At 35.6% G+C, this 10,223-nt stretch overlaps 1 long non-coding RNA gene across 1 annotated transcript; it reads right to left on the bottom strand.

Annotated features, from left to right (window-relative positions):
- Positions 1–410: 410 nt before the first annotated feature.
- Positions 411–2,118, bottom strand: LOC125492363 (uncharacterized). The gene is made up of 2 exons (XR_007268934.1): positions 1,704–2,118; positions 411–1,594 (listed from the first exon to the last, which is right to left on the bottom strand). It is a non-coding gene; the product is annotated as an uncharacterized LOC125492363 (long non-coding RNA).
- Between the last annotated feature and the right edge of the window lie 8,105 nt (positions 2,119–10,223).

Genomic DNA, 10,223 nt, shown 5'->3' with positions numbered 1-10,223 from the left:
TAAGTGACTAACCATATCTAAAGTTAGGTACGTTCGAGAACATCATAGACTTTCCCTTCGCAATTGGCATAGTAAAGTAAAATTATCATTTCTATTTTCTTTGGTGCAATGATTCAGCAGGACTTTTGTTTGTTAATATTACCACATAACTCTTGCATGAGATAAAGTAGATATTAGGAGGAGTAAAGCAGCTTGCGAACACTCAAAGTTGATTCACTCGACTCGAAACCTTAATAAGTACGAATTTAAAATAATCCTGCTAAACTTGATAATCTAGCAAGTGGCTTGATATTTTCTTTATACATTTTTTGTAGAAATTTATTTTATTTAATATAAAAAAAAATTACCATATTAACTAAATATTACAAGTAAAGAAATAAAGTCCTTCTATACCTATAATGTCGAAAATATAAATCAAATAACCTCATTTATTTATCTATATTACAATGAATTTCGGTGACTCATTAACAAAAGAAGCAGCGAATCGGGAAAAAAAGACGGGAAGAGACGAAGGAAAAAGCAAAAGTGTAATTACTCCCGCATCTGGATTATCATGAGATGCGAGCAATTAAGGTTATAAAACATTACCCAAATAATTTATTTATGTCTCCTTCTGGGCCTAGTATAGTAATATTATACATGGGTCTTACTGAAGTATGAACTTAAATGATGATATTGGTTTGGATCTTGGATTGACTTTGTCATTAACTCAATTGGATTCAAATACTTGAGTCTCTCAGCTTTGAGTAAAGCAATCAAGTCGAGTCATTCAAGCTATTCAAGCAAACCGGACTCGAGTCGAATTGAGTTTGAGTCGAGCTACACAAATTATAATGAGTACGAGTCAAGCAAAGATTTGACGAGCTTAACGAGCAACAACCATGATTCAGCAGTTTTCCAGTCAAATCAAGTATACCTGTACTCGTGATTCACTTGATTATCAGTTTATCACCCCTAATTATACACTTGGAAAAATTGTGAATAACCACCTGTCAGATACCCCTGTTTCAAAATAACCACCCCAATTTCATTTGCATTTAAATAACCACCTCTACCTAGCTTCACGTTTTTAAATACCCACCTCTTAACAGAAAAATGTGACTCCGTTAACAGTGGGGCCCATTTTTTTACTCACCTAATTTCCCTCCAACAGACCACGCATTTCTTACTTTTTTCCTATTCTCTCTTTCCTCTCTCTTCCTTCTTCTTCAAACTTCAATTATTATTTCACCTTCCCCTCCCCATTTTAAATTCTTCATTCATTTTTTCTAGACAAGATTCTTTCTCTCTAATCTGCAACTCAGTCTTCGTTGTCCTTGCAAACTGCTCACTTCATCTTCCAATGACCTAACTCTGCCCTCCAACAACCTCTTCTGCGCAATAAGTTGATTTATAAATAGCTTCTGCCATTCAGTTTGTCTCTCATCAATCCATCTAAAAAAACCGCAGCCCCTCCACTCCGTTTCATGCTCATAGAATTTGCAAGACATGAATTGAACCTTCGTCCGGGATTCTTCTCAGTCCAAGAAGTCCTCCTTGCAACAGGGAGAATACAATGGCAAGTAATTGATTCCCTTTCAGCCATAGCAAATTCCTAACAAGTTCATAAAGGTAAAATTTTTAGAATTCATAAGAATACAAGAAAAATCCCTAATTTCCCCTAGATATATACATTAAAACCCTAGAAATTGCAAAGAACATACCTGAATTTTGAGCTTCAAGAGGAATCACAGTGGAATTGAAGTAAATCTTTGCCAAATTTGTTTAGATTAGGTTTGTCAATGTTAGAGATGTATATATAGGTCAAAGTCGAGGAAAATTGGCGGGAAATTTAATAAAAAGCGTGTCAACAGGCCTCACTGTTAACGGAGTCACCTTTTTCTGTTAAGAGGTGGGTATTTAAAAACGTGAAGCTAAGTAGAGGTGGTTATTTAAATGCAAATGAAATTGGGGTGGTTATTTTGAAACAGGTGTATCTAACAGGTGGTTATTCACAATTTTTCCTATACACTTTTATCATTAAGTGGGAACAAAGTCGAAGGCAACTTCAGTTTCTAATTCTACCATTACCACATATATGATTTTCATTACACGTCATGATACAATAAGTTAATAGAGTAGTAGTTATCGCGTACTCGGATACTCTTAGATATTTTCTATGAAAGCTCTTGCTATATAATATTTTCTTGTCATTGGCGTCAAAAAGAATTGCTTCTTTTTTTTGTGACCTGAAATTTCCAAACTCGAAGAACTTTGCTTGATCTTTTGTACTACATTACTTTCTTCGTTATTTTGAAAAATAATATTATTTTGACTTATGCATTATTCATTTATTAACTTTGATAAAAAATAGTTAACTAATATATATAGCAAAATCAAGTATGTAATAGTTATGTTGTCGGATTTTAATGTATATTTACAAAATATCACCTTTCTATAATGTACTACAATTAAATATATTGATTGGCAAATTTACATGTTGACAAACATGTAATTTAAATATTGTAGTATCCTTAGAAAAATGAAGAAAGTATCATATATTGAAAAGGCCTTGGCTGAGATCGTTTCAAGTGCATGAAATGTGTATCTGTCATTTCAATTTATATATGTTTTTGTTATTAGATTATATATAATCTTTGTTACTCTATGCATGTGTGTTATCAGTTTAGACGTAGAAGTATATGTTAAATCTAAGTTATTTATTTTTACGGTTTTTTCACCAAATACCCCCGAGTTTTCAAAAAATTCACCTGGTACCCTCCAAGTTTTCAAAATTCACAGGGTACCCCTAAATTTCAAACTAATACACGGGGTACCCTTAAATGACCTTAATGACTAACGGTGTTAACTGTCATTAGTCATTAACCCCATTAAATCCTAATTAGGCCTAATCAACCTAAATAAATCCTAATTAGGCCTAATTAACCTAACCCTAACCCTCAAACCCTAACCCTAACCCCACTACCACCCAACCACCACCCCCTCCCCTCCACCCACCCCACCCCCTGGAGCCACAACCCCCACCGCAACCCCCACCCCTACCGCCCCCACCCTCCCTTCCCCACTCCCCGCAACCACCGCAACCCCCACCCTCCCTCCCCCACTCCCGCAACCACCGCAGCCCTCGAAATCTCACCCCTCCTCCTCCCCCATCCTCCGTCACGAGCTCGAAATTCAACAGGCCAAAGCCTTCACGAGCCTAGAATCAACAACCTTCATCTTCGAACTGGAGAGTTGATTAGGCGGGATTTGACAGGGGTTAGGAGAGGGGTGCGAAATTTGTCGGGGGTGGGGGGAGGGGTTGCGGAATTCATCGAGTGGGGGGGGGCTGCGGAATTCGTCGGGGGTGGGGGGGAGGGGTTACGGAATTCGTCGGGGGTGGGGAGGGGCTGCGTAATTCGTCGGGGTGGGGAGGAGCTGCTGAATTCGTCGGGGTGGGGTGGGGTGGGGGTTGGGTGCGGAATTGCGGGGTTGGGGAGGGGGTGGCGACGGGGTTGGGGAAGGGGGGCTGCGGTGGTGGGAGGGGGTCCGCTGGGGTGGGGGTTGCCATGGGTGGGGGGAGGGTGGGGAAGGGGGTTAGGGTTAGGGTTAGAAGTTATTAGGGTTTAATTAGGAGTTAGATTTTAGGGTTTAGGGTTAAATTAACGGTTAATTAGGGTTAAGACTAACGGCGGTTAACGTCGTTAATCATTAAGGGTATTTGAGTGTATTAGTTTGTAACTTAGGGGTACCCCATGTATTTTGAAAACTTGGGGGGTACCAGGTGAATTTTCTGAAAACTCGGGGTACTTGGTGAAAAAATCGTTATTTTTATTAACAATTTATATATAATTGCTCTCAATTTACATATATTATATTAGTTTATAAACTGTAAACTGATATGAAATATGCATAAACTGATAACAAATAGACTGGTATGGAATGTGCAGTTGTGCACAAACAAATAGTAATACTACGTATAACCTGAAAAACTAATATAAAATATATATAAACTGATAACAACTATGCAAAAACTGATAACATATACATGGAAACTAAACGGTAGAAACTTGAATGAGATAGTTTTTTTTTTTTTTTGGAAAATTGGAAACTAATAATCTCACCTTTGCCACTTCTGCTGAAAACAATCTCACCTCTTCGAAAGCTGGAAACAATCCCACCTTTGACCCCCATCTTCTCAAAACAGGCCTTTTTACTATCAACTCGTGTATAATCCTAGTTATATAACAGATTATCGGTCCCCAAACAATACATTACTTTGCCTATTAATTGAATAGAAGAATCATCCAAGTCCAAGAACTAGTTTTCCTATTATAAGATAAACAATGCAAACATTTGTGGCTTAATTTTACTATCAACTGTTAAAGTACATAAAATCATTAGAAATTGGTCAGTAGTAGAATAATTGCTTATTGCTGCGGTGGTATTGTTGCGATTTTACCCATACGCATCAATAAATAACGTGAAAAGAAAAGGTAAAATATAAAATAGAGCTATTGCTGTAGTTTCGATTGAAAACCGCTGAATATGGTTTCAACGATAAAATTTTGGAAATTAAGTTGACTATTTGACCAGCTCTATTGTTGTGGTTTCTGTCAAGAACCGCAGCAATATATTAAAATATTATTACCAGAAATCATAGCAACAAAGTTGCGCTACATATGAAAAATAGACACGGTTTCTCTCACCTATCTCACACTCACACTCTTTCTCTTGCGACTCTCTCACCCTCTATACTCTCGCACTCTCTCACACAAGTGTTCGATTTTCGGCCCAAAATCGATGGTTTCCGGCCACAAGTGTTTGATTTCCAACCCAAAATCGGCGATTTCCGGCAACAAGGCTTCTATTATTTTCAGATGTGGGTTTTGGCGACGGGTTTTTGTGCGGTTTTCGCCCCTCTCCTCCATTGAGGGATTTTCGTGTTGTTTTCACTCCTCTACTCCGTTCACCGTCGGCACCACCTTCCCCTTGTCATATATAGGAGGTTAGTTTTTCATAATTTCTTAATAATTTTCAGTTTTCTTATTTAATAGTGCTTTAGTTAAAAATTTGGCTTAAACAATAGTTATAAATGCTCAATATAATGTACATATATATGCTTAGTTCTAAGATTTGAGGGTTGAAAACTAATTTCATGATGATTTTGCTTAAGTTTTTGTATACCCTAAAATGTTATACGGGATTGTTTTTGTATAAGTTCTCTTTTAAAGTAATATTTACAATGGGATTATTTTTGCAATGCCTTCATATGGATAGACGCATCAATGGATGGGAAAGGGATATCTAAGGAACGGTTTGATATTTGTTGTTTGGTGATGACTTGGAATCGCTTGAATGTGATTGTTTGTATGTACAATGCGATTGTTTTTGCAATGCCTTCATATTGATGGACTCGCCAATGAGAAGAAAAGGGAAATCTAAGGAATGGTTTGGTATTTATTGCTTGGTGATGGCATGGAATCGTTTGAATACGATTGTCTTTATGTACATTATTATGCCTAGATATCCGTTCAAGACTTACTCATTAGGAGTAAGTCTTGAATAGTGCCTGTTTTGAAATTGTTCTTAAACGTCACATCTCACTTAGGACGTGAATGTGGGTTGATTATTTGATTCTAAGTGAAATACGGTTAGTCATTTCCCTCATTTTTTCCGGGTACATATAAAATAAGCAATTATCTTCATTGTATTCTTCGAGAACTGAAGGGAAATGCTGCTGAATGTTACTTAGAAATTAGAATCAAAGATGATACATGCATTCACTAGTGGGATTAGAATTTTAAGGATGGATTACGTTGGAGTGATAAGGACCCAATGGAAGCATGCACTGAATATTAGCTTGTTGTGTTATATTTACATGAATTTTTTAATGGATACTAATTTTTTATTTATTGTATATATGTGTGGGTTTATTTTTTTTTTTTTGAAATGGATCAAAATTGGATGCATTGAAAGCGGAATACGTTGGAGTTCGTACAAGGTGTGAATGAGTTTTGTAAATGTGCTATAGAGCATCTGCGATGATGAGATTTATTGTCCATGTGGTGATTGCTACAATGTGAATACGATTTCTGATATTAGGATTATAAGAGATCATATTATTCATAGTGGATTTAGGGTTTAGTATTATATTTGGTTATGGCATGGTGAGAAGGGAAAATATATGCAGGATATATAGGGTTAGTGTTGATTTTGGCACTAATAAACATTAAAGTTTGATATGTCGAATATTGGGGTTGAGAATGAAGTTGTGATTGAAGATCATGTTAGGATTGAAGGTGATGATATAGTAGGTGATGAAAATGACTACGGAGATAATAGTGACACTGAGGATGAAGAGTTTAGTGATGATCGATTAGGTGAGATGTTGGAAGAGGCCCTTGACCATTTCAATTAGCGGCCACGAGTGTTTGACAGTTTTTCTAAAGCTGCTGGGAAACCCCTTTATCTAGGGTGTACAAAATACACTCAATTGAGTGGGGTTTTAACCCTTTTCAACATAAAAGCGAAACATAATTTGACTGATGTAGGCTTACTTAAAAGCTTTACAAGATATGTTTCCTTAGGGTAATTTATTACCAAAATCCACCTACTATGCCAAAAAATTAATGTGTCCTTTGGGTTTAGAATATGAGCGGATTGATGCATGTCTGAATGATTGCTTGTTGTATTGAAATGAGTATGAGAACCGTTATGAATGCCTGAGGTGTGGTATGTCTCGCTATAAATTGTCGGATAAGCCTAGGCCGGACAATAGGAGTCTTTTTGCAAAAGTGATGTGGTATCTTCCAATTGTGCCAAGGTTTAGGAGGCTCTTTTCTATCAAAGAATATGCAAAGAAGGTAAGATGGCATGTTGATCGAAGAAAGAAATATGCGATGCTTAGGCATCCAACAGATTCTCCTCAATGAAAGGCTATAGATTCCAAATATAGTGGATTTGGTCAGGAAGCTAGGAACTTGAGACTTGCATTTGTGTACGGACAGAATGAACCCTTACGGTACTTTGAGTAATCAACATAGGACTTGGCCTATTCTTTTAATGATATATAATCTTCCTCAGTGGTTGTGCATCAAGCGAATGTATATTATATTGTCTTTCTTAATTTCTGGGCCTAAGCAGTTGGGAAATGCTATAGACATATATCTTGCGCCTCTCATCGAAGATCTAAAAAGATGTGGGACGATAGGGTTATGGTATTTGATGCATGTTCTAATGAAAATTTCAGGTTTCGTGCTATGCTATTCTGTACTATAAATGATTATCCTGCTTTGGCAATTTGTCGGGGTATAAGGTCAAAGGAAAAAAAAGCACGTCCTATTTGTGATAATGGTATGGAGGCTACACATTTTCCACATTGTGGGAAATATGTCTATATCATTAATAGGCAATTCCTGCATACTTCTCATCCATATCGAAAGAAAAAAAGCTCCATTTAACGGGTTAGTTGAAAATGCTGCATCTCCTAGACCGTTGACCGGAAAAGAAGTTTATAATCGTGTAAGGAAATGGACATAATATTTGGTAAGGGGGTTAAACCTTTGAAAGACGATGGTGTCATTTGGAGAAAAGAGTCTATATTCTGGAGACTTCCTTATTGGAAACACTTACCAGTTAGACATTGTCTCGACGTAATGCATATTGAAAAAATGTTTGTAATGCAGTTATAAGTTCTCTGTTGAATATACCGGGAAAGACTAAGGAAGGTCTAAAGGTTCGTAGAGATATGGAGAAATTGAAGATTCGGCCTAATTTATGGCCAAAGGTTTAGAAAAAAGCTAAGAAAGGAAAGGGAACAAAAACGCATTTGTCACGAACTTGTTTACATTGTCTAGGCAAGAGAAACGACTGTTCTGTGAGTGTTTATACGATATTAAGGTTCGCACTAGATACTCATCTAACATGAGAAGACTTCTTTCTATGACTGATCTGAAATCAATTGGGTTGAAGTCCCATGACTGTCATATGATGATCCAAGTGTATGTTTTTGCCGATTGCAATATGCGGCATTCTTCTGAAACATGCCAGGCTTGCCATCACGAGGTTGTGTTTATTTTTCAATACCATATGCAAAAAGGTACTTGACACTGATAAGTTGGATAGTTTTGCAAAATGAGGCGGTGATCACAATTTGTCAATTTGAGATGTATTTTCCACCTTCTTTTTTGACATTATGGTTCACTTAGTCCTTCATTTGGTAAGGGAGATCAAATTGTCTGGCCTTGTGTTTTTAGGATGGTCATACCCTTTTGAGAGACATATGGGTTCTTGAAAAAGAATGTGAGGACTCCAACAAGACCGAAGGCGAGTATTATTCAAGGAACAATTATCGAAGAGGTTGGACGATATTGTGCTTCTCATTTTGGTAAGGCTATGACGATAGGTCTTCCGAATTCCAAACACGAGGGTAGGTTGGAAGGCAAGGGTGGGGTTGTAGAACAAAATATTTCGCCTTCATTGAGTGAGTTAAATAAAGATCATCTTTTCGTGTTGCGGTTCTCGAGCAATCTATTGACTAAAATTAAAGGTCAAAAAGGCTCCATATGTAATATGAATTTTAAATTGATGAGTTTTTAATAGATTTCGTTACAATAATATATTGAGACATATATATGTGTGTGTGTGTGTGTGTGTGTGTGTGTGTGTGTGTGTGTGTATACATATATGTATATATGTATACATATATGTATATATGTATAAATATATGTATATATGTATACATATATGTATATATGTATACATATATGTATATATGTATACATATATGTATATATGTATACATATATGTATATATATATACATATATATACATATATACATATATATATATACATATATACATATATATATATACATATATACATATATATATATATACATATATATATATATATATATACATATAATACTATATATACATACATATATATATTATATATATATATATATACATATATACATGTATACATATATACATATATATAATATACATATATATATATATAGGAATTGGATCTTGTGAAAACCACTAGTTAATCTGAAAACTGAAAACAAGCAATCTCAACCGTTATATTATCCATAATATAATCTGACGGACGAAGTTCACGGATGAGTTTTGAGCCAAAAAATCAAGCGTGCTTTCTCTCTCTTCCTCTTTCTTCTCCTCTCTCTCTCTCCTTCGTTTATTCTGAAACAGTGAAACTCAAACTCTCTCTCCTCTTCTGCTCTCTCTCCTTCGTTTGCTTTCTCTCTCTTCCTCTCCTCACCGACAATTTTCTCTAACCTCATCTCAACTTCCATAGCAGACCTCTCTCTCTTACTCTCGAATCCATAACCAATTTCTGAAATCCATCAATCATATCAGCCCAATCAGACGAAAGCGCCTTATCGAAAGGAGCACTTCCTCCCGCACTCAGTATACTACCTGTAAAATTCATAAAAACAGTGAAAAACAAAAACTCTAGGAGAGAGAAAACTCAAAAAAAAAGATAATACAATTGAGGAGTAACCAATGCCAAGGTCTTTAATGGCAGAAGATGATGCAACGCGTCGTTCGATTTGAGTCACATGATCGAGTTTCTCTTGCATAGTCATTCGAGAAAGGAGATCTTTAATTCGTTCTTCAATTGGTGCGTTAGGGTTTTTGTAAATGCAGTTTACTTCCATGGCTACGAATTCAATTCAACAATTAGGAGAGAGAAAGTTTCCAAAGTATTGTTATTAGTTGCTGTTTTAAAGCTATTTGTTACCCCCTCTCACTAACATATATTTGGCGAAATTCATACAAAGTATTGTTATTAGTTGCCAAAGTATTGTGATTAGTTGCTGTTTTAAAGTTATTTGTTACCCCCCTCTCATTAACATATATTTCAAGGTAAAAAGTTACCTTAAAAGTGGTAATAGTTACTCTTATAATAAATAAAGTTACCGTTGAAATATATAGAACTATCCTTAATATAATAAAGTTACCCCAAAACTGACAAAAGTTACCCTAAAAGTGTTAAAAGTTACCCTAAAGGGGTTAAAAGTTACTTTGTTTTCAGTTTTCAACCTAGGAGTGGTTTTCAGCGGATCCTTCCCCTATAAACATATATATACATACATAAACATATACATATATATATATAAACATATACAGATATATAGATATATATATATATATATATATATATATATATATATATATATATATATATGTTTATATATATTATATCTGTATA

Source organism: Beta vulgaris, chromosome 8, assembly GCF_026745355.1.
Source record: "Beta vulgaris subsp. vulgaris cultivar EL10 chromosome 8, EL10.2, whole genome shotgun sequence".
NCBI lineage: Eukaryota > Viridiplantae > Streptophyta > Magnoliopsida > Caryophyllales > Amaranthaceae > Beta > Beta vulgaris.
Note: the sequence above shows the minus strand (reverse complement) of the source record. Positions and strands in the feature narration are given on the sequence as shown.